Source organism: Apteryx mantelli, chromosome 10, assembly GCF_036417845.1.
Source record: "Apteryx mantelli isolate bAptMan1 chromosome 10, bAptMan1.hap1, whole genome shotgun sequence".
Classification (NCBI taxonomy): Eukaryota; Metazoa; Chordata; class Aves; order Apterygiformes; family Apterygidae; genus Apteryx; species Apteryx mantelli.
This window is the reverse complement of record NC_089987.1, coordinates 1,160,903-1,182,546: the sequence shown is the minus strand read 5'-3', so window position 1 is coordinate 1,182,546 and position 21,644 is coordinate 1,160,903. Positions and strand designations below refer to the sequence as shown.

The following is a 21,644-nucleotide window of genomic DNA, read 5'->3' as shown; positions in this document are numbered from 1 at the left end:
TCATTTAGTAGGTGTATGTCTTTTTTCATTTTTAATGCACCTTCAGTCACAGTAGCAAATATTCCCAACTTTTTTAAACCTGAAGTGATACTTTATTTATTTATTTATTTATTTATTTTTAGAGAGACTTGCAGTAGTGTTTTTGGGACTTCCTTTGTTTCTCACTTAAGACTATAGATTATTACTGTTTACATCTCAAGATGGCTGGAATCTATAGCCCCGTCCTGGGGAGTTAAGGTACCGCGGCGGGGCGGCCTGCAGAGGGGCCGGAGGAGGCGCAGTGCGCCCACGGCACGGGGCGATGCCCGCTCTGCTGACGGGCGTGAGACCGCCGCGAAGAAGCTCTCGTCTCAGCCAGGGAAAAATCTGATTCACACATGTGTTTCACTTTGTCTTACTGAGTTTACTGTCTCTTATGGTGGTACTAGAGCTTTCCTAATTTCACGGTGTAACCACAGGAGGCCTTCTTACTTGGCTGTCAGAGAGGGGAAAAAAAAAAAAAGAACCCTCTATGCCTTTTATTAATTTATAAAGGAGCCTGTAGCACTGTCTTGTGGGGCCCTTAAGAACAAAAAAATCCATATCCCAAGTTGCTGACTAGCATCAGAAGGGATAAATCGTGTTCAGCACGCTGCTCGTATGGTGCGGCTCTGCCAGGTCAGACACGGCGTCCCAATCCTATCGCCATTTAACTTCTTTTTAAAAAACAGCTTCTGGATGTTACAAAAGTTTTTTAAATGACCGTGACTAAATTACTCAAGAAAGAACTAACTCTAATCAGCTTACTGAAGAGTTTTGGGAAAAACGGCTAATTACTGTGCGTGGCACCTCCGAATCCAGAGTAATCTGGGTAGGAGCGATGGGTCGAAAGCCCCATCGCACTATGGCTGCGTTCGCAGGAGGATGGCAAGTTCCCTGCCGGGTCCCTAAATCAGTTACTTCCAGCTTTTCTCAACCAAGCTTCGTCCAGATGCTAGGGAGAACTTGTGAAAGTAAAGACAGTGTAAAGAGGGAGGTGTTAAAGGAGATAAAAGCCGTACCGATATGCATCCTGATGACAGCGCCAGCCGGGTCGCCTGTTCCGCGGCCGTGATGAGTGCTGCGGTGGACTGTGCCGCGAAAGACGCCGTGGTTTCCCGCAGAAGCCGGCACCGCCGAGGGGACGAGCCGTGGCCCAACGCCGAAGCATTTCTCCTGGACGCAGAGCGGCGCGGCTCCGCAGCCTCGTTTGCCTCGGTCCAAACGAGGCGACAGCGTAGTTGCGGCAGATGATATGGCGCTTGTGTCGCTCTACCCGCCTGCAGCCAGTTCCATGCTATTTTACTGGAAAAAGACACAGAAGGAATAATTCCCTCTGAAAGGAGGCGCCCAGATTCACCAAGCTCTTAGCCAGGCGGAAGAGCTTGTACAGTCAGAAATGTGCAAATGCCACCATGCTGAACGAAAATACGTTCCCTCTGCCTATGCCGCGGTCCTAGATTGAGATTGTTCCCTGTTGCGACAGGCCACAGCATCCCGATGTGCGAAGGGTCTCTTAAAGGCGACTTAGGTGTGAACCCACTGACAGTTGCAGAGCCAAAGGTGATTAGTATTTTCAGGACAGTGATTCGGACCTCATGTGGAGAGATCCGACCCACTGCTCTCTCCATCTCTGCTTTAAAGGACATGAGTGTATTTCTATTGCTATTTCCTCTACGGTGGAGTCTAGAGACTAGAAAAATATTCTGGGCAAATTAAGAGTAGCAAAGACCTATCTGGGTAGTGAACAGAATCCGGTGGACTAGAATACATTAAATTTGGATCTTTGCTTTTTCTTCTAATCGTTTTCAGCCTCTGGCCATGCCATGTCTAATTAATAATAATGTCATATTAAGAAACAAGACTAATCTGTTGAGTCCATAATGCATGAATGAGCTAAAAGGATAACCTTAAGTTACTTCTTTCCTATTTATAGAAAATAGAACTGAATTTTTCATTTTGTGTTAAGAGTTTTCTTTCTAGTACGATAGCACATTATATACCACATACATGATTTTGAAAGGGAATATAGTTTATCCTTCTCATTTGATTAAAGTCTGGAATGAATAACGAACAGATTTACTTACACCTTCTATTATAATCTTACAGAAACTATTTGGGCAGGAATGCCCAAATTGCACTGGGCTGATTATCATGCAAAATCTTCAATATTATTTTAAGCCTTAAAAGGCTGAAGCAACAAGTGTCCACTGCAACCGAGATGGAGATATCTAAAGGTGATTTTGAAAGACTAAGGAGTTTGTTTACATCTTAGGAAGGAGTCTCTGCTGGAACTCACCTGGGAATTGGTTGTTTTCCAGGATTTGTTAAGATAAGAGTGACCTTATCGTAGCCAAGGCAAAGAATCTGGCTGTGGCAGGGAAAAGTGGGGTGAGGTTGTGATCTGCGTGGAGGTGGACCCCACTTATCCCTCCTGGCTCAGTGCTGGCCCTTTCGCTGAAACCCACTTTTCCCACTTCAGTCCCCAGATTTACTTCAGTCAAACAAATATGAAGTGTTCAGATGTAGCTGCACAAAAAGCTCGATACAACACAAGCACAGTGAAGATATAGTTTAAATCGAAAGTATTTGAAATTGATCTTCAGTGAATCCCTTTGATAAAAACTTGCCTAAAAATGTCTTTTAACTTTTGGAAGTCTATGCGTGTGTTATAATAAAAGTAATGTGACTTCCCAATAAAGTCCATTATTTGTTGCTTTAATTTATTAGTTATCTTCAAAGGAGTTGATAAAAACACTAAAACAAAAATGATTTTGTTAGTGTTTCAGTTGCTTACAGCTTTCCTTAGTTTTTCTAAAGCTGAAATTTTTCTTGCCTGGTATCTGATCAAATATTTCTTTAAATAATTCATAGTCTGCATCTTAGTGTGAAAATATTGTTCCTTTTAAATTTCTTATGTGTGCATAATGAAAAAAAAAGTTGGAGGTGGAATTTCAAATTTAGTACATATCATAGTCACTGAGGAAGGCAATAGAAGCCACTTGTGTAGAAAACAGGTCGAGGTATTTCAAGCTGGAGTATTTGTGGATAAGTACTGGAATAGTTGTAAGTTGGAAGTTTTTCTGTGATATGCATTTAACAAATGAAAGTTCAAATTTGCAAGCAGTAATCTAAGTAATTGTATTCTCCCCAAATAGGCTCACTTTGCTAAGTTTCCCCTCTGTCTTCCTCTGCTTGCTGACATTACTCTCTTTTTGGGTACGGGTTCTGAGATAAAAGTAAGGGGACTCCTTACATGCGTAAACATCGGTATTTCTAGGTCCTGGTTTACTGATGGCTGGAGAGAAACTAGAGACTTCCTACTTCCCTTTGCACGGATTTGGGATTACCTGAACTTTAAGTCTGACTTCTGTATAGTAACCTATAAAATACACAGTATTTACTGCATCCATGCTATTATTTTCTTAGTTATCCTGCATCCTGTTCCATCACTTATTGCAGGATTTGTAAGGTGGCACAGGTCTAACGATAGGTGGCCAGTTTGCTCTTTTAATCTTTTTAATCTCGTGTTCTTGGTTTGTAAGTGGTGTTGAGGCGTGAGCTGGCCGGCCCGTGCATCAGTTATAGCTGTGCTGTCGCCTCCCTGCGTACGTGTGCGATCTCGCCTTCTCCCGCGTGCTGCCTGCTGGGGGGCACGTTATTCTCTGTTTTATCCAGGGCAAGCGTAACTACCAGCAGCTCGTTTGGATATATGATTAGTTTTCTTTTCTCATTGTGGATGACGTTGTGTAGTGCTCTCCAAACCTGGCCTCTAGGTTGTGACAGATACATGTCTTGGTCGAATCTTTTGTTCGTTGCCATTCATGACTTCTGTGACATAACTGAGCTTGCTGCCTGATCAGTCATTGTTATTAGTTTGGGATTAGCTAGCAGAGAATTTTTGATTAATGCAAGCAACTTTTGCCATGTAACATTTTCTATTTCAGGAAGTTGAGGGCTGAAACCATCAGTCTCACCCATTTTGACACGGTTGTTTTTTCTTTCCGTTTTTAGTGTACAGAGCATAACTTCAGTAATAATGAGCTTATGCAGCTAAAACTATTCATAACGGCGAGGACTGTCATCCGTCTTTGTTGCATCTGTATTTAGTGCATTATAACCAGTATTATAACCCGCATTTCACAGATCCTTTGTCTTTAGGAATGCTTGTCTTTCCTGATTACAAAAGACATTCAGCCTTGTGTGTTGCTCATCCACTTTGGTCCTATTTCAGTTACTGCTTAGGAGTTTCTTTCTTGTCACAGTCTTTGCTGCATTGCTCTTTTGATGCAATAGGCTCCTTTTTTTTTTTTTTAATAATGAGAACTGCTAGAATATTTTTATTGAACCTGCACAAATACCTGCAGTGTTTTACCCTCATTCCAGTTTTCTGTCAATGTTCATATTTCAGTGGACTGTGGGAGTCTGCTGATGCCTCCCTCGGTGCCTTGGCACCACAGATGGCCACACCTTCACTTATGCTTCAGATCCACAGTGAATTAAAAAATATATTCTAAAAAGTGCTAAGAATTGTGAACACTGCAAATAAGAGCAACAATAGGAGAGAGATATGAACCAGATGTTGTGGCTTCCAGTTTTAATTTCAGTGACTGTTGTGGAAAAATACCTTAGATTTATTAGATATAAAAAGATGCTACTGCTAAACCACACAGACCTGCCTGACTCAAATTTTTGCTGCTTCAGATGGCAGTGGTTATTGCACTGGCTAATGGCCTTTAAAAACTCTGAAAAAGGTTATGAGTTCCTGTTGTCTTGAATTTGGTAAAACCATCTTATATGTGAGTGGCAAAACTACTTGAAAAAATGTCAATGAAATTTATTTATCTTCCTAATAGGAATATGCTCTATTTCCAGAAAAGAAAATGAGGCATTTTTAGAGAGTTTGAAAACAGCTTGTTCTTAGATTGGTCCATGCATGAATCCAGACCGCCTGAGTTCACATGTGTTCGTCTCCATAGGCACAGGGTCGAACGCTTGGAGACGCTTGTAACGTGCCTTCGCTTGTGCACTGACGTGCAAAGATGATGAGTCGATGCTAACGGGGAGTTAGAGAGCGGCTAATAATCAGATTTCTTTGCCGTTGGTAGTGCATGCATTACGCCCCTTAGAGCAGCCACACCGATGTGTCCTCTGCCACGAAGGTCAGGGCAGCGCAGTGCCCGAAGAACCCCTGCTTCGAGGGTGGGAGGAGGATAAGCTTTTCTTACCGGATAATGTAATTGTGAGCTACCCAGGTTTGATAAGTTGCAGACAGCTCTTGTGAAGCTGAATTGTAGTCAATGCGTAGGTGAATATAAGTTATGTGGTTCAGTGATTTTAAAAATGGTTATCACCACTATGGTGGCGTGTAAAAAATATACCTTATATATCACACACATTACCTTTATAAAGTATATAAACAGGGGGTTTTATCAGCTTTCCATTTACTGTTACATTTTGTTGTCTTTGCCATGGGCATTTAAAACTGAGATGTTCTAAAGAGCCCTGCATGAAATTTTAAAGAGACTGGACCTTTCATCTACACAACAGCAGGACACCAGATATATGAACAAGAAAGAAAGAGAAATTGTTTTTGAAGCAATAGCAAAAAAATAACAGTAGAAGCAATTATTTTATCAAAGGTTTATTTTCTTTCTTGTTTTTAAAGACCTTTTCTCAGTTGAAGTTAGCTGCCTTCTTATGTATGTTTGATTTGTGGTTTTCACAAGGTCCAAATGAAAAATGTCAGCTGAAAGATGTGTATTGTTAATGAGCAATCACAATGGTACCAGTGATTTCAGTGAATTTTGGTGCTTAGAGAGTTGCAAAACACTAGTCTTCTATCCTTGAAACAGGCACAAATTTCTCTTTCATATTCCAGTATATTCCTTGACTATGGAAAGACCTTTTCAAAGAGTTAGAAAGGAGTTAGACTTTATGCTTGCCTCATTCTTGCTTGTGGTGAAATAAATTGTGTTTCTTATGATAAGAAGCCCCATTATGATCCATCAATTCACTTCTTTCAGGCCACTAAATAGTAATCTCCACTTATGTTGCTTGGACTTATCTTAGTCACTTGAAAAGTGGAAAGTTCTGTATTGCATTGCCAGTCCCAGGTCCTTTCAACTCACTGTCGCTTTTGATTAGTTTTCTTTCTCCTGAATTGATTGATCTCTCTTACCTGTTGCTCTTCATCCCGGTGGGAGACAGTCCACATTAAGGGACAGAAACGCTCCTATCTGAGCGCATCCAGCCAGCCGGGACAGACGCTGAGTTAGTACGAACATCCGTATGCCCATACATGCATGTGGAGTAGCTTCAGTTTTAATTTTGGTGCTGTTGCTGTGGGAAGGTAAAAATGTCCTATCTCCATGCCTGCATTGTGTTACAAGCTGGAAATAGATTGCAAATACTACTGGATTCTTCCAGAATTGATTTGGTGCAAAAGAAGGGTTTAAGGAGAGAGCAATGCCACGAGCTGCGACAACACCGAGCAGCAGAATGGGAAGCAATGAATGGGGCTGTGACTGTGCCTGGCACTAGCGGCTCAGCTGCTCTTTACTCAGATACCAATAAAAACTATATGCTAGAGGAGCTAGACTGCCCAGAACATGCAGGACTTTGCATGCCATGTTGGATGGCTTATTTAAAGATGAGGAAAACTTGGGGACAGCTAAAAATACTAATAAAAGTACCTCATATTCCTCAATTTCAGATATATATACCTTGTATTAATTACAAGGGCAAATGGGCAGAGAAAGGTTTTTTGTACTGTCAGCAAATATTGGAGCTGGGATCTTGTTTGAATTAAAAAGATGTCTGCTGGGTAAAAGAGTTCTGCAGAGATATATAAGGCCAAAGCTTCCAGCAGTCCATACTGTCTTTACAGAAAGGCATATTTATATCTTCCAGACTAGTAATTAATCACTCAGTAGGATTTTTTGGGACGTGCATTCATAGAAGATCTTTTTGTACTGCCAGGAACCACAAAGCATGGGCGCAATTAAAACACTGATTTAATTTATTGCATAGATGCATGGAACAGGAATGTTTTAAGCAATGTTGACAGGCCAGGATTTCAGAACCACCTATTTTTTTTTAAAATAGAAAACAAATGCTGCTCCTTACAAAAACTAAATTACATTAATAGTAGCTTTCTAATACACTACCAAGAAACAAAATAAAGCTTTTGGCATTAATTAAGATGTGAAGAAATAGTATAATTTTTAAGGAGAGTACATTTCAAAGCTCTCTATTTATGAAAAAAAAAAAGATATTGCCTTTAGTTCAACTTCAGTTTAGCAGTGCACTGCTCTTCTGAGAGATTAAAAATAATCACTGAAAAGTTTTTATATTCTGATAGTTTCCTTTTTAGTTAATCTAGGAATCATCAGAGTGTCTTAGAGGTTTTCACATACTCCGGATCCAGTGCCAAGGGGAGTTGTAAACGCACGCTGTATTTAGCATGTGAGGCATTTACTTGGGAAGGGAGAATTTCGCTGGAGCTGGATGTGGTTTGGAGCGGGCACCTCTTCCGAGTCGCTCCGCAGGGAGAGGTGGCCAGAGCAGCCCGTCACCGCCGTTAACAGCTCCCTAATGAACGCTGCCTCCTCTGCCTGGAGGCTGCGCGTCGCTGGTTTCCTGCAGCCTGGAGAGCACCGTGAGATGGTGTGGGGTGTGTGTGTGTCTGTCCGTCTGCCTGTCCTGCTGCACCGCCCCTCCGGAGCCGAGGAGCCCATCCGTGCAACCGGCACCTGCTGATACGTCTCCGAGGGGGAAAAGAAGGGTGTTGTCCTTTAGATTTTTTTTTTGGCTGGGCTGTTGATGCAGCTGATGGGGACTTCCAGAATCAGTGCTGTTGTCCATCGATGAAAACGTCTAGTCAGGAGGCAGCCCTGAGCCAGAACCACGGCTCCGAGTCCCGCTCCGAGGAGCAGGCTGGGCTGTGGGGCCCTCCAGCATGGTGAAGGCACGTGCACTCGGGCAGCCCCTTGGGGCAAAAAGCCAGTGATTTGCTAGCAGCTGGAGATGCTTGAGATGTCGTCTGTCTGTACGTGTACAGCTGTCCGCTTCCCCAGGGTCCTGGCGCTGTTTTACTGTGTGTTTGTTTTGGGGAGGGAAACCTCGAAGTTCAGTGGTCCGGGGAGTGCAGGATGCCCCTCTCCACCGCCCTGAGCGTTTGGATGTCCCTGAGGCTATTGAGTCGCTCTGCCCTGTCCTAACACATGCACAAAACCAGCCTTCAAAGCAAAGCTTGTGTCTAGCCCCTGTTGCTTCCTCTTTATTTAAAGGATGTCCTTATTCTTTATTTTTAAAAAACATTTTAGTAAAGTCTAATGCAGCAAAATACATACTTTACAGTAGCAGCAGGCAAAGCAACATTTTTCTCCAGTAAATATTCTCGAGGTGTTTGTGAATTTTCTTCTCATGATTATCGCTTTTATTTATTTTTATTTGATTCTTCCTCTGCTTTAAATACGAGACACAAACATGGTGGGAAGTTACGCAGGAGATTAATTACAGCTTTCACTTGCTGGATCCAATTAAAACAACTCAAATACTTTAAATGTGGAGTACGACTTGTAATGTTTTTGTGGTCTTGATGGTTTTAATGTTCTGGAAAATTACATTGTACTGAAACATCAAATTATTTGAGGTCATAGCTTAGGGCAGGGCTGCACAGCAAGTGGTCACCAGCTTTGTGTCACCACCATCTATCATAAAAAGCCTATTTGCTATCTGGTCCGTTGGTAAGCTACTAATATAATCTGAACAGCATTTATCAAAAAGGTGGATAGCCCTGGCTTAGAATAAATTTTTTCTTTCAGGAGTTCTTGATGGGTTCCTCCGTGCGATCTGAGCAGTAGATGTTGTTTCACACTCTTTTTGGCATGCTGTTTGAAGGGATTTGGGATTTGTTTATTCCTCCAGAGTCGCAGTGTGTGGTTGGCGGCTGGCCGGTCCCGCACCGGGGCTGCGGCTTCCTCGGGCTGCTGATGCGATGCCAGGAAGCAGGAGATGCTCTATGCTGTGTTTGTGCCATTGCGAATTGCTGGGAAGGCTGGAACGGGACCTGGTGTAAAGGAAAGCAGGTTGGCGTGGTGTTCCTGTGTCCGTGCGTGGTCGGGGAGCTTCCCGCGCCGGCCTCTCCGTGGACACGGGCAAGGGGGAGGCGTGGATGGAGCAGCTGGAAACGTCCTGCTTGGCCACAGCAAGCGGTTGCCTGTGATGGTAGATACAAGGGGGCCAAACTGAGAGGGATTTCCAGGAAAGTAGTGTTTTTGTTTGGGGGACGTTTGTAGAAGTATCGTGGACTTGAACATTAGAAATTGCTGCTAGCTGCTGATGAAGGGCTCGTACCCGTCTGCGCAGGACAGGAGGTGAATCTCCTCCACGAATCCAGTGCGTGCCATGCTGGGTAAGGAGGAGCAGCGCTTCGGTATATAAGGGATGCCCAACATTCCCAATCTGCAAAATTTCCTGTTTTTCAAAAGAGACATTGCTGTAATGCCTCCATATGCAAGAGAGGATGAGACAAATTCTAGATAAGCTATTATTTGACTTTTCGTTTGACATTGTGTGAGTATCCTCCTTTCCAGTTTGAGAAATACCACTCATTTTAAAAGCTATTACAATGTATCATCTTAGTGATCTGTGAATTAATAGAAACACGCTTCCGTTTAAGGTCATCCGTATGACCTTAATAAAGTGTAAAATAATTGTGTGATCATTGCTTCCAGGCATTATGACACATGCGAGTGTGTAGTAGAGGCTGTTTTGTTGTTGACTGAGTTATTTGTTGCTTGTGGTATGATTACAGAGATATGCAAATAAAGATAAAACTTTAGAGAATTCTAGCTGAGAGGTAACATAGTTTCTAGACTGGATACAGGATATTTAGAATAGCAGAAATGTGCATTACTGCAAGAAAAGGTATATGCTTTCTGTCAATAGCGTTATAAGAGCAATTCATCTCGAGTGATCTGCTATTCTGAATTGCAACTAAAGCACCTCCATCAGGCCCCTTCCTCCCTCCTGCCGCTGCCCTGTCTCGGCTCATGCAGCCGGTTTGGTGGCTCCTGTCCCCTCCGCGTGGCTGCTGTCACCTCCTCCCGCGCCGGGGCCCGTCCCGGCCACCCCTTGGCCCAGCCCGAACGGTGTTTTGGGAGCACGTTTCGGTCCAGGAGCAAAGAGTGCAGGTGATTTTTGCAGCATCCTGGGCCATCCCGAGAGGGTATGATTGGAAAAGATTTGAGTGTCATGGTAGCTGATCAAATAAATAGGAATTTCAGTAAAACACCAAGGCTGGAAGGTCTGATACGGTCCCTTCATGTGTGACCTGGAGGATGCTGCTTAGGATTAGAGGTTGTATGCGCTCTCTATTGCCACTGCTAATAACTCCGGAATACTGGAATACTCCATTCCTTGTGCCAGCACTTGGAGAAGAGTGTGGAAAAGGATTTAGGGAAAATCTGTGAGGATGATTAAGCAGAAAACGTATCCTATAGTGACAGATCCCCCCAAACCAAACAAGCAAAAACTGACGTCTCCCCCTCCTGCCCCCCCAAGCTTCTTTGGTTATCAAAAAGGCTCTTAAGAGGTGACTCGAACACGGTCAATAAGTGCCTACACAGGCAAAAGAAATTGGAGAATAGAGGGCTCTCAAATCTAGCAGAAAAAGGTATAATGAGAGTCACTGAATTGAATTAAAGGTAGACAAAAATTTGACTAGAAATAATGTACGCATTAACCAGGCAAGGTGATTAATCACCGGAACAGCTTAATAACCATTGTGGTGTATATTTAAAAATCAAGATTGGATGATTTTCTAAAAGCTGCAGTTCAAGTGCAACCACTGAGTTTTAAACTGGAAGTAATACAGAAAATTCCTGTGGCCTGTATTATGCAAAGTGTCGGATCAAATCATCACGGTAACTAGTGTCCTGTGAGTTAACAAGGCACTTTTGTTTCTAAACAAACACATCTTCCAGTAATTTTCTGATTCTGGAATAGTTCAGCCTTCCTGCAGTCCAGTGCTCTTGATATAATGTTTAATTCCATCACCAGGAATTGTCTGAACGTGGGATTTATTTAGTGATGATCCAAAATATAGAAAGTAAGTGACAATGCAGTGAGCTGTCAGAAAAATGTATTTTAAAAACAGCCTTTGTTTCTGCTTTTTGGTTATCCCTATCCATTCTTCTCTTAAATCTTCTTTGCTTTATGCAGCTGTGGCACCCCATGTCAGATGAGGTGCTGTGCAAGGCGAGGGTGACAGTCCCAACTTTAATTTTGTTGCCTTTGTGAATGTCACAACATTAATGTTGTCTAGTTTATTATTTGGTATGTACCATGTCTTTGTACGTGTGTCATATTAATTTAATGAAAGAGAGCAATGATGGGGTAAACTGCAAGGAACTGAGAGAAGTGACAAAAGAGATAAAGGGTTCTTCATTTTAATAAACTGCACACTAACATATACTGTTAAAAAGAGTCCTCTCACTGAAATGTGATGCAATACTGAGTGAATACAATGAATTATGATCATAAAAAATATAACACCAAACAGTGGCTGAACTGTCATCCTAAATCAGAGGCATACCTTTTGGAAATGACTTTGAAGGTTATCTTGGAATAGCTTTCCAAATTGACTTTACATTTCAAGTACAGAAGAATTGATGGATGGATGGATAAGGTAGTCAAGGAAATTAATATGTGGGTGACCATCTGCATGAGCAGAGATTTTATACAGGCTATCACCTGACCTATTTATTTTTACCATAAAATGATTACACAGTGTGCCCAGAGTTCTGCAATGGTGATAGCCACTGTAGAGCTTTGCCCCTTCCAAATAAAATCTCCATCTATCTGGTCTTGTAAACAAGATTCATCTACTGAGAAATTATTACATTAGATATATTTTCACAGAAACTCACAAAACAGGGTTTAAATCTCCACTCAGCTCTCTGAAAGGTTTTTCCTTCATCTATTAAGAACTTCTGCAGGATTTCAAAAAGAAAAAAAAAAAAGATTTTCAACAATTTACCTGCTCCCCTAGAAGAGGAACAAACAAATCTGCTTAAATGTATGCACTTACCTGGGTTTTGCTTAACTCTTTCAAAGAGCCTAAACTCACTCAATCTAATTTTCACTTAGTTTCAAAGAGCAAATTGGTGTGATCTCTGTTCATATGCTGCCCATAAAGGAATAGAGACTTGGGAAGTAAAATCCTAATTTTTAATCTCTGAGCGTAGAAAACAGCATAAAGATAGAGCAGCCTAGTGGATTATGAGTTCTCCACACAGACAGAAGAGATTCAAAGTACGTTTCCTCAGTTTCATGCAGTTAAATGGATGGTTCAAAGGAGATGTTAGTAGATGCAGCTGTATAACATCATATAAACTGGAGTTTATAAACTGGAGTTCGTAGCAGCTCTTTATGTGACTTGTCTGTGTTCTTTGCTGCTTCATTTCCTTTACCCAAGGCAGACAGAAAGTAACGAGAGAAACACTTTCCAGGTCTGTTGGAAAGGTGAGATATTCTGGCAAGATGAGGTCGTTCACCTTACAGCGAAGATTAGCTCTCAAAGAGGTCGGTTTGTGAGCTGCAGTACGGATGGCTTGGAGGGAGCGGGATTTCCAGAGCGCTCTCCTCTACAATTCCCTCTTCTCAGATGAAAACGTTGCGCGTGGTGAAGATATCAAACACAGATATCAGTTCTGGGACAGGAACAAACTGTCAGTCTATTGTGAACAGTATTAAGTGCCCTGTGAATAGGCTTAATGCCTGGCAATCCCTCTTCCTGGGGACTGTGACGGGCTCCATCCCAGGGATTCACGTCCTCAGAGCCGTGGATAACATCTAGTGCCCCGTCTGTTGCAAGGACCAATGACTCCCTTGGTTGCGTTTGCTTCTCTGTTGCCCTCAGAGTCTAGGCCTTCTACAAGAGCCTTTTTAGCCAAGGAGTGGGTACCCTACTTTGGGGGTTTCAACAAAAATAGTTATTCAGGAGGGGAAATGAGTCATGCCTTTTGATCTTCAGGTTACTCGCCTTCCATAAGAAGGTCTCACCATAAATACATTTGCTTCATTTTTGGAGTACCCTTATCAATATGACACGCTTTCATTTGGGATCTAGATGGCACCAACAGTCTTTGCCAACATGCTGATGTGACTGTTCGTTTTGGGTGAAATGGGGAATCTGTGCTTCCGTGAACGGCAGGTGATGGGGGAGCAACAAAAGAGTGTTCAGCCCCTGCAAGGGATCCTATGAGTTGTCCAACCGCACAAACGTCACAAGGGCGAAAAGCGGTCCCAGTCAGTCACCCGGTGCGCATGTCTGTGGACTTGTTACGACCCACTCTAGCCTTTGCGCCACCTTGGCCTCTCCTTGCACATACAAGTGCCATCATAATAATGTTTCTCCATTAAATTTAAAAGTTAACAAAGATTGCTGAGTTTAATTCTTCTTAATACTTATAAAAACAATTTGCAGTAGCCATTCATTGCATGTATTGGTGTTTTCTCTTTTCTGAAGACAATTTCTTCCAGATATTCTCTTTGTTTTGCTCTTTTTTATTTATTTTAAATTTTCCTCCCCCCTTTTTCTTTCTTCTTTCAGAATTTCCCTTTGGTACTTTCAAGTTCTTTTCCTTGTGCACATGATTATATTTAAGCATACAAGCAAACCCATGTAACTAAATACATATATGTTTTTCAGGACAGAGGATTTAACTATTTATATTTTGTTCAGCTATTTCCCTTCTTATATTCCGTTTCTTTTCTTCTGCATGAGTGATGACCCTGTGCAGATCAGAGTTTACGTTATGTTCATTCACAGCATGATGTGTGTTTGGTATTTAGTCTAGACAGGTCAAACAACATTAAAACGTTTACTTAAAGAGTTGAATTCAAGCCTAATGAGAAGGCTAATTCGGCTAGTTTGCATGCGTTAAATGCAATATTAACTAGTTCTTGCTAGCACTATGCTAAACTCATGTTTTCCTTTCTGTTCCTCATCTTTCCTCCTTTCCCGTACATGGCCAGCTCGGCCGCGTTGTCGTTCTGCTCACCGTTTCAGCCCCAGCCTGGCCTTGCTGGCGCTGCTTCTAAGGCCAGGCTTATTGAGGTAGATAGGCAAGCTTGCGCTAACTTCAGTTACACAAAGATTTCGCTGAAAATGCTGAAGCCCCTAGAAAAGAAAATAATCGAAGGGAATGTTAACACCTCCCTTGTGGTAACAGCATGGCAAAAGGTGATCTGAAGGAATGAATCAATGGAGAAGTAATGGCATTTAAATTTCTAGATCTATAGAATGTGATGAAAATAATAGTTTTTTAAACTATAAAAATAATTGAATTTTCCAAGCACATTTGTCTGTAATTTAAGGCTATTCTAAAATAACACGTATAGAAATTCTTACATTGGAATCTGAAGGACTCTTCCACTTATGAATTGACCAGATACATTTTAAAAAATGTACAAGAAACCGCAAACAGATTTTCAAACCTGTTCCAGGACAAGTTAAATTTCTGCATGATTTACAAGATTCCTGGGGGGAATGCTTCACAGTGTAAGTCTCTGTTCCTTCTGGGATTTAAAGAGGCATTTGTCATACATGTTTCCGTATTTTAAGAAGCAGGTATTACCGCATATACTAGTACCAAATGGTTTTGTCCCTAAGTGGCAGGAGTTTTATGGCGCTGTTGATGTCACAGGTCAGGAGGCCGAGGGACACCTGTTTGCGGGGCTCTCCCTAGGAACCCCCTCTGCTGACATCTTCCTAGATTTATTCACACACTAGAAATTACAGATGACAGTTTCTCTGACTTTCTTTTTAGATTCATGGCTTGCAAAGTTTTTTTTCTTAATGAACTGTTAATTCATAACAGTATTCACTAGTGATGTAAAATACAAGTCTGCTGCTTTCCAAGCTGGTTTGCATTGTGCTGTAGTTTGCAATTTTTAGAAGGAAGGGATTTATTTCCTTCTAAGATTTCTTTTTTAGATCTCAGAATTTCTTAAGCAGATTTTTTACAACTTGTTTGTGGTTGGTATTTGCACAAATGTATACTGTGTCCAAGGGCAAGTAGTTGTGTGTGCATTGTTGCATTTTTTTTTTTTTTTTAATGTATTATCTCATTAAAAAAAACCCACACGGGCATCCTTCCAAAGCCTACACTCACATTTACTGTATTAGTGCAGATATAGTACAATTTTCCTCTGCTGCGTGTGATCTTGACTTTCTCTAAAAACTCATGGACAATTTGATTTATAAACACACAGTTATGGGAAGCTTGCTCTTAACCTGTCTTTTGGTATGCGATATAAAATTATAAATATAAAATTATACTATCATCTTGTCAGTGTGGTTATGTATTTGTATTCTCATGGCTTTTTAACTTGAGTTGTTAGCCAAAATGTGGATGTTATTTGCAAGGGGAGGAGAAGCTGATAATGAAAGCACATAGCGCTCCGTTTTATTGTGTGCAGTCTTGCGAGCTTTCTGGCTCACAGTGCAAGTTCGAGGCAGCATATGGGGTGATAAGCACAGCTTTTCATTTCTTGGCAAGCTGAGAGGCTGTGCAAAAAGCAAGACTCTCCCTCTTTCATTGCTGTAATGAAAGCTTTTGGTGCAAACTGATGGTCTGGACTTTGGAGCATTATGGGAATTTGATGGAATCACAGGGTAGGTGGGGTTGGCAGGGACCTCTGCAGATCACCTGGTCCAACTCCCCTGCTCAAGCAGGGTCAGCTGGAGCAGGCTGCCCAGCACCGTGTCCAGATGGCTTCTGAATATCTCCAAGGATGGAGACTCCACAACCTCTCTGGGCAACCTGCTCCAGTGCTCAGTCACCCTCACGGTGAAGAAGTCTTTTCTCATGTTCAGATGGAGCTTCCTGTGTTTCAGTTTGGGCCCGTTGCCTCTCACCCTGACGTTCAGTTGAAGGAAGTTTCTGCTGTCCTCGCGATAGCTCTGCAATGCAATCCGTGACAGAGTTAAAGTTGACAGTGTGTTATCCAGACTATTGGGAATAAATCTTAGTGCCTGGCCCTTCCGTGCTGATTTTTATGAGTTTTAGAGATTTAGTTGATTTTAGACAAAAATGACTTGTGACTTTAAAGTGAGCTGTACGGTTTGCTTTTGAACTGTTGGTAATTTAATATCTTCATCCTACGCACAAGCAAGCTTATGCATGAGGTGAACAGACTATACAGGAACTCCTGTGTGCGGGTAGCTGCAGCAGTGTCCTGTTTGGGGTAGTAGTTTTAGGTTTTGTAGACTCATATGTTGCCCTTGTGGCAAGTTTTGGACTAAGCTCAGTTTGGAAAAAAACCAAGGTTCCTAAGTTATATAAAACCAGTTGTCAGAAAAGGCTAAGGAGATGACTCAGAGCACTTAAATGAACCTAAATTAGGTGCTATGAATCACCCCCAAAGGAAGCCTTTTTCTTTCCATTGACAGTAGATTGATCAGCAGTAGAATAGTTCCCGAGCGTAAAGTGAATCTACTTGAGTACTTCACTAGCCTTTTCTTCCACAGTCATTTGTGAAGCTAAATGAATTCGTTTATTTGGATGTATTTTAAGCAATTATGCCAGGACTGTGTCTCCCATCCAGAACTCTGTTATGATCTTTGGTAGGCCTACAAAGTGAATTTGAAGGAAGTGAGGGTCAAGTTCTCAGATTAAGAGTTTAATAATTTGTGAGGGTATGCACATATCTTCCATTTAAACCACGCAGCCAGCGCATGAGAGCGGGGCCTTCATTAATCCTACCTTGAGGGCTACACGTCGGCCTGCTGCAGGACTACGGGTCACCCTGAGGTGGCTTCTGGTGTGCTGGTCCCATGGTTGAAAGGGAATATACATGAATATGCAAGCAAATTCTGTATGGTGAGCTGAAATATTGGAATAAATAGAAAAAAGAAGCCCTGAAATAAGAAGTGTGACTACACATGAAAAACTGCATGATTAGCTCAGTCTCAGTAGTATATCATTAAAAAAATCTGTGGTAGTGCTTAGAGCCTCACCAAACACTACCACAGAATATATTAAAACATAGGTCTTGCCTTGGATATCTTAGAAATGTAATTAAAGACCAGATGCACCATATGGATGTAGTACATGACTAAGAGGGACAGTGAGCAGGTAACAAAAACAAGAGCAGTCTGGTGATTTAAGGTTTGATTATCTGTCTGTCCATCTATCTTTAATCTGCAGATGAGAAAGAGACTGTCAATCAGAAATATTACCCAGGCCTTATGTTCAAACACTTTGACTTCATATAGGCGGAACAAAAAAAGAGGTGGATAGTATGGGGTTTTCAGTGCTATATTTCTCTCTCAAGATAGTAAGCACAAACTGTTTGGAGCTTTTCCCCATTATTATTATTATTATTATTACAGTATGGGCATTGCTCTTTAATCTGGTTGGTTAGTCATAGACCAGGATCCCATATATTCTAGATATGTGCAAACATGGAGCTAAGTGTTTTATAATTCGTGCTCTGCATGTATATGATGGGACAGAGATTATGCACAGACAGATGATGGACTGCAAGGATCAGTGAAACGGTGTCAGCGCAGTCGGTGATGTTCTCACAGTGCCGGTGTCCCAGACACTGCTAAGTTGTTGTTCTTTTTTAATAGCTGACTAGGCAAAAAGTGCTAATAGTAGAATCTCGGTCTTGAAAGACAAAATGAAGGAAAGCACAAATGTGTCTGAACACCTAAGGTGCGGAGAAGAGAAGCTGGCACCCTACGCTGGTAGGAGGTGGGAGCCGACCTCTTGGTTCTGCTTGGGAGATGTTAAGTAAAACGGGGAGAGGCTGTGAAGGATCTTGAAAGTGAAGAGAAGAAGGTTATGTCTGAAGGAGTGGAGAAGAGGTAGCTAATGGGAGGCTGCAGAGTGGTGTGTAATACCTTCTGGATGATGGATGGGAAAATTATCTTTGCAGTAACTCTCTGGATAGGCTGTGAGCAGAGCAAAAGTGCATTTGTCAAGGACAGAGAAGAGGATAGTTGCAGTAATTGAGAAACATCTCTCTTCTGAAGACTAGGAATTTAAGGCAGCAGTCCCCTCAAAATTCACTCTGGCCAGTAATCTGCTATGAGGAATGTCCCTGGCCTACAAAGTACTCATTTTTTGTCCAATAAGAATATGTGAGATTAATTATAAATGATATTTAAAGTCCATTACACAGCTTGTGTTTGCTTCTAAGGCATCCTTCTGCTCTCTTTGGGCTGTAATACTGTGGTCTTGCAGAGAATCACAGGGCAATTTTTGTTTTTGTGTATTTGTTACTATAGGAGAAAAGCAGATAAACACTGTTTGCTGCTGCAAATATTCACATACTTGATACTGCACTCTGGCAAAACATGTAGGGAGAATAATTCCAATTCATCTTTGTCGTCAGGTGCAGTGAAAAGCTATCAGGCCTAATCTTTCAGTTATTTCATGCAAAATTTTAAATCAATTTCAATACTAAACACATAAATAACTTTCATAAATCAGGTTCTTCAGTAGTATACAAATAAAATTGAAATGGGAAATAACCATGCAAAGAAATCACTGACTTGGTAACTGTGTGCGAGGAGAAGATGTACCTGGCTGGTTGTGGCGGCCTTGGAGATCGTATTCTTACTCCCGACGCCGGTGGCTAAACCAGGAGTAGTTGGTCACGCCGGAAGGGAAGGGAAGGGAAGGCCGCAGTGCCGCGGGCGGGCGGGCGCGTGCGTGCCGCAGGTGCCTGAGCACGCCTGCGCCACCGGCTCCTCTTCTCCGGCGCTTGGGAAAGGAGCCGCAGCGAAGCTGTCGGGGTACCTGCGGCGGCACTGCTCCTCGTCACGCCGGGGACGTCACCGCGGACGCCACCGGCCGATAAATAAAAACAGGAGAGCCAGGGAGTGCGCGTTCAGACATCAAAGATGAACAGAAATTGGAAAGAAGCCAGAGATAAAAAGGACCATAAGGCTGAAACAGTCCACAGAGATATTACATGTTTATAGCAGGGTCTGCGGGAATAATGGGTGTTTATAAATGAGTTCAAGGGGATAATGTGTATTGAAATATGAGTCCAGAGGGAGAGTATGTATTCAAAAACTATCTACTGTATATAGCATAATAATCCCGGTATTTCATAAACTCATAGGAAAGTATTAAATAAAAATAAATTACAAATGTCTGTGGCTTGATTGCAAATCATTTCAGAGGAAAGGGGGGAAAAAAAATCCTTCAGAAAATGTGGAAACCATCTTGGGTTAAACAGCACCAGAAAAAAAATTATAATTGTAAAAAGTAAATGTCAGTTATAGTTATTACAGTGACCATGTTGTTTCCAATAACAATTTGGCATTTTATTTAGTCTGTAACAATCTACAATTTAAATTTAAAATAAAGATTTTTCTTTTATTTCCCTCTGAAGTTGTGTGCCAAGCACAGCAGAGCAGAATGTAACATCTGTTGATGATTAAAACAAGCTTTCCTATGGGCCCTGAATACAAAGTAAACATGGATTTTATCCATAGTCAACAGCATTTACAAATGTAAAGGGAGGAAGCTACTGAGTTTTTGAAGAATGAGCTGTGAGAGAGGAAATATAACTATGGAACGGCAGATGGCGATAATTAGTTCCATATCGTGAAAGGCTTCTATTAAAAAATAAAGAGGACAAAGTCCTGTATTATGCTGCCGTTTTATTAAAGCACCCTTTATTTGCCATTATTTCCCCTCCAGCTGGGTAGTATCCTTGCTTGCTGATGAGCAGGGTGGCTCCGTTTGGAAGCCAGTAAGTGCACTTGGTGCTCCCGAAGGTGGACGCGCTAGGGCCGCTCAAAGCCGTTGGGTGCTGTCCCAGGCTCTCCCACCTCGCACTGCAAGGGCATTGCTGGCACGAGGTGAAGTTGGGGAGTAATTTATTATGTGGGCCGATGGACCAGTAATCTTGCGTTTCGCTCTGGTTTAATCTAGATTTTGGGGGTCAGGGTGTCGCAGGTTGAGGGCTGGTGTACCACGACGGTGCCCCTTGTCTCTTACTTGGACTGTTCTTAATCACATGTTGCCCAGTTGTCATCCCTAAAGAGCTACTTAATTTCTCTCTTACCAAAGCACATTTTTTGCATTCTTCTAGTCTATATGTTTATTGAACCATCTGTATGTGTGTTTATTACATTACCCAGTTTCACCATGTTAGAGAGTTGATTTTTATTGCTGGAATCTTTTTATTTCATTGGACTCTGCTCAGCCTGTTTGCCTTGTTTCGTCGTGCTTTGATTGTTTTTCAGTTTTACTTAGCGTATCTTAAGTGAAATCTCAAAATGAAATTCTGGTCTGCTGAAATTTACCTCCTTCACAACGAGACGACAAATGTCCTCCAGCTCTTAAGGCATAAGCCAGTCCCAAGCTTGCATAAAAGATTTTTGAGTCTTCTTTCAAACCTGGACTGTTTTTTTTTGTTTCTAAAAAAAGCCATGTTTTCTATCTTTTGTTTTTTGTTTTTTTTTGAAATATTTTGTGGAGTTCCAATTAATATATTATTTTGGAGTTCTTTTTAATTGCAGATTAGACTTTCCTCACTTCCATCTTCCTTCAATTTTCTTTCCAACTGGAAGCTGTTATAACTGAGCTCCTAATGTAGGCACTGGTGGAACTGCCTTTGTAATGCTGCACAAACATAGAGTGTTAATCTCTCTCCCTCGCTTTTTTTTTTTCTTTTTTCCTTCCATCATTTTATAATTACCTAAGGTGGCAACAGCTCTTAAGAGCCTAGTCTGTCACCCTGGAACCAAATGCTTTTCATTGAAAATTAAGGAGAGGCTTCAAAAGTTTTAGTTCTTTCAGCAATGAAATATAACAGTCCTCCAGTAGAAAGAGTATTTTGATGATGGATCCCATTACACTGAGTAATGTAGGATGTAAGTATTCTTTTGTGGTTAAGAGGAAACATAAAGACTCGAGACTTGTACTTGCTTTCACTAAATGTGTGAGGCTGGCTGCTAACTGTGCCTAGTCTGGTGAAAAGCACCGTACGAATAGCGCGGCTTTGTCAAGATGGATAGAGCCTGTACGTACCGTATACGAAACCTGATCTAACAGCAAAGGAGTTATTAAAACATTCTCCTTCCTTGAGAGCTCCTTGGCCAATGGCTCTGTTATTCTCAAAGGTGTTAATGAAACTATCTCTTTAAACAGTATATCTGGACAACTGTTAACTATTGAACTACGCCCAGAAGGTGCTGAGCAAGGAGGTGGTTGATACTGAATTAAAAAGGAGACAATTCGTTACTATAATATGAAAAACATGCATTAATTTTAAATGCAAAAGGAAAAACTGTGTAGAAATCAAAATGACTTTTAAATTGCTGAAAGAAATAAAATATGTGAGGAGTTTTAGGCAAAATAAAACTAGATCAAACAAAAATAAATATCCAGATCTGCTAAGCCATATATTTTCAGCAGAGTTTCCCAAAACTCATAGCTTCTGCACAGTCTGCAGGTAACAAATATTGTATTTAAATATCTAACTTCAAAGAGAAATGACTGCAGAAGAAGCTCTGCTTTTCTTTTTAATTAAAACTTTGAGAATATTACTGGAGTAGACCCCAAAAGTTAAAAAGCAGAAGGTAA

The 21,644-nt window shown here is 41.5% G+C and overlaps 1 long non-coding RNA gene across 1 annotated transcript; it reads right to left on the bottom strand.

The window, feature by feature from the left end:
- Positions 1 to 15,790: 15,790 nt before the first annotated feature.
- LOC136992877 (uncharacterized) lies at positions 15,791 to 18,866 on the bottom strand. The gene is made up of 3 exons (XR_010885317.1): positions 18,626 to 18,866; positions 16,797 to 16,918; positions 15,791 to 15,994 (listed from the first exon to the last, which is right to left on the bottom strand). It is a non-coding gene; the product is annotated as an uncharacterized lncRNA (long non-coding RNA).
- Positions 18,867 to 21,644: the final 2,778 nt, after the last annotated feature.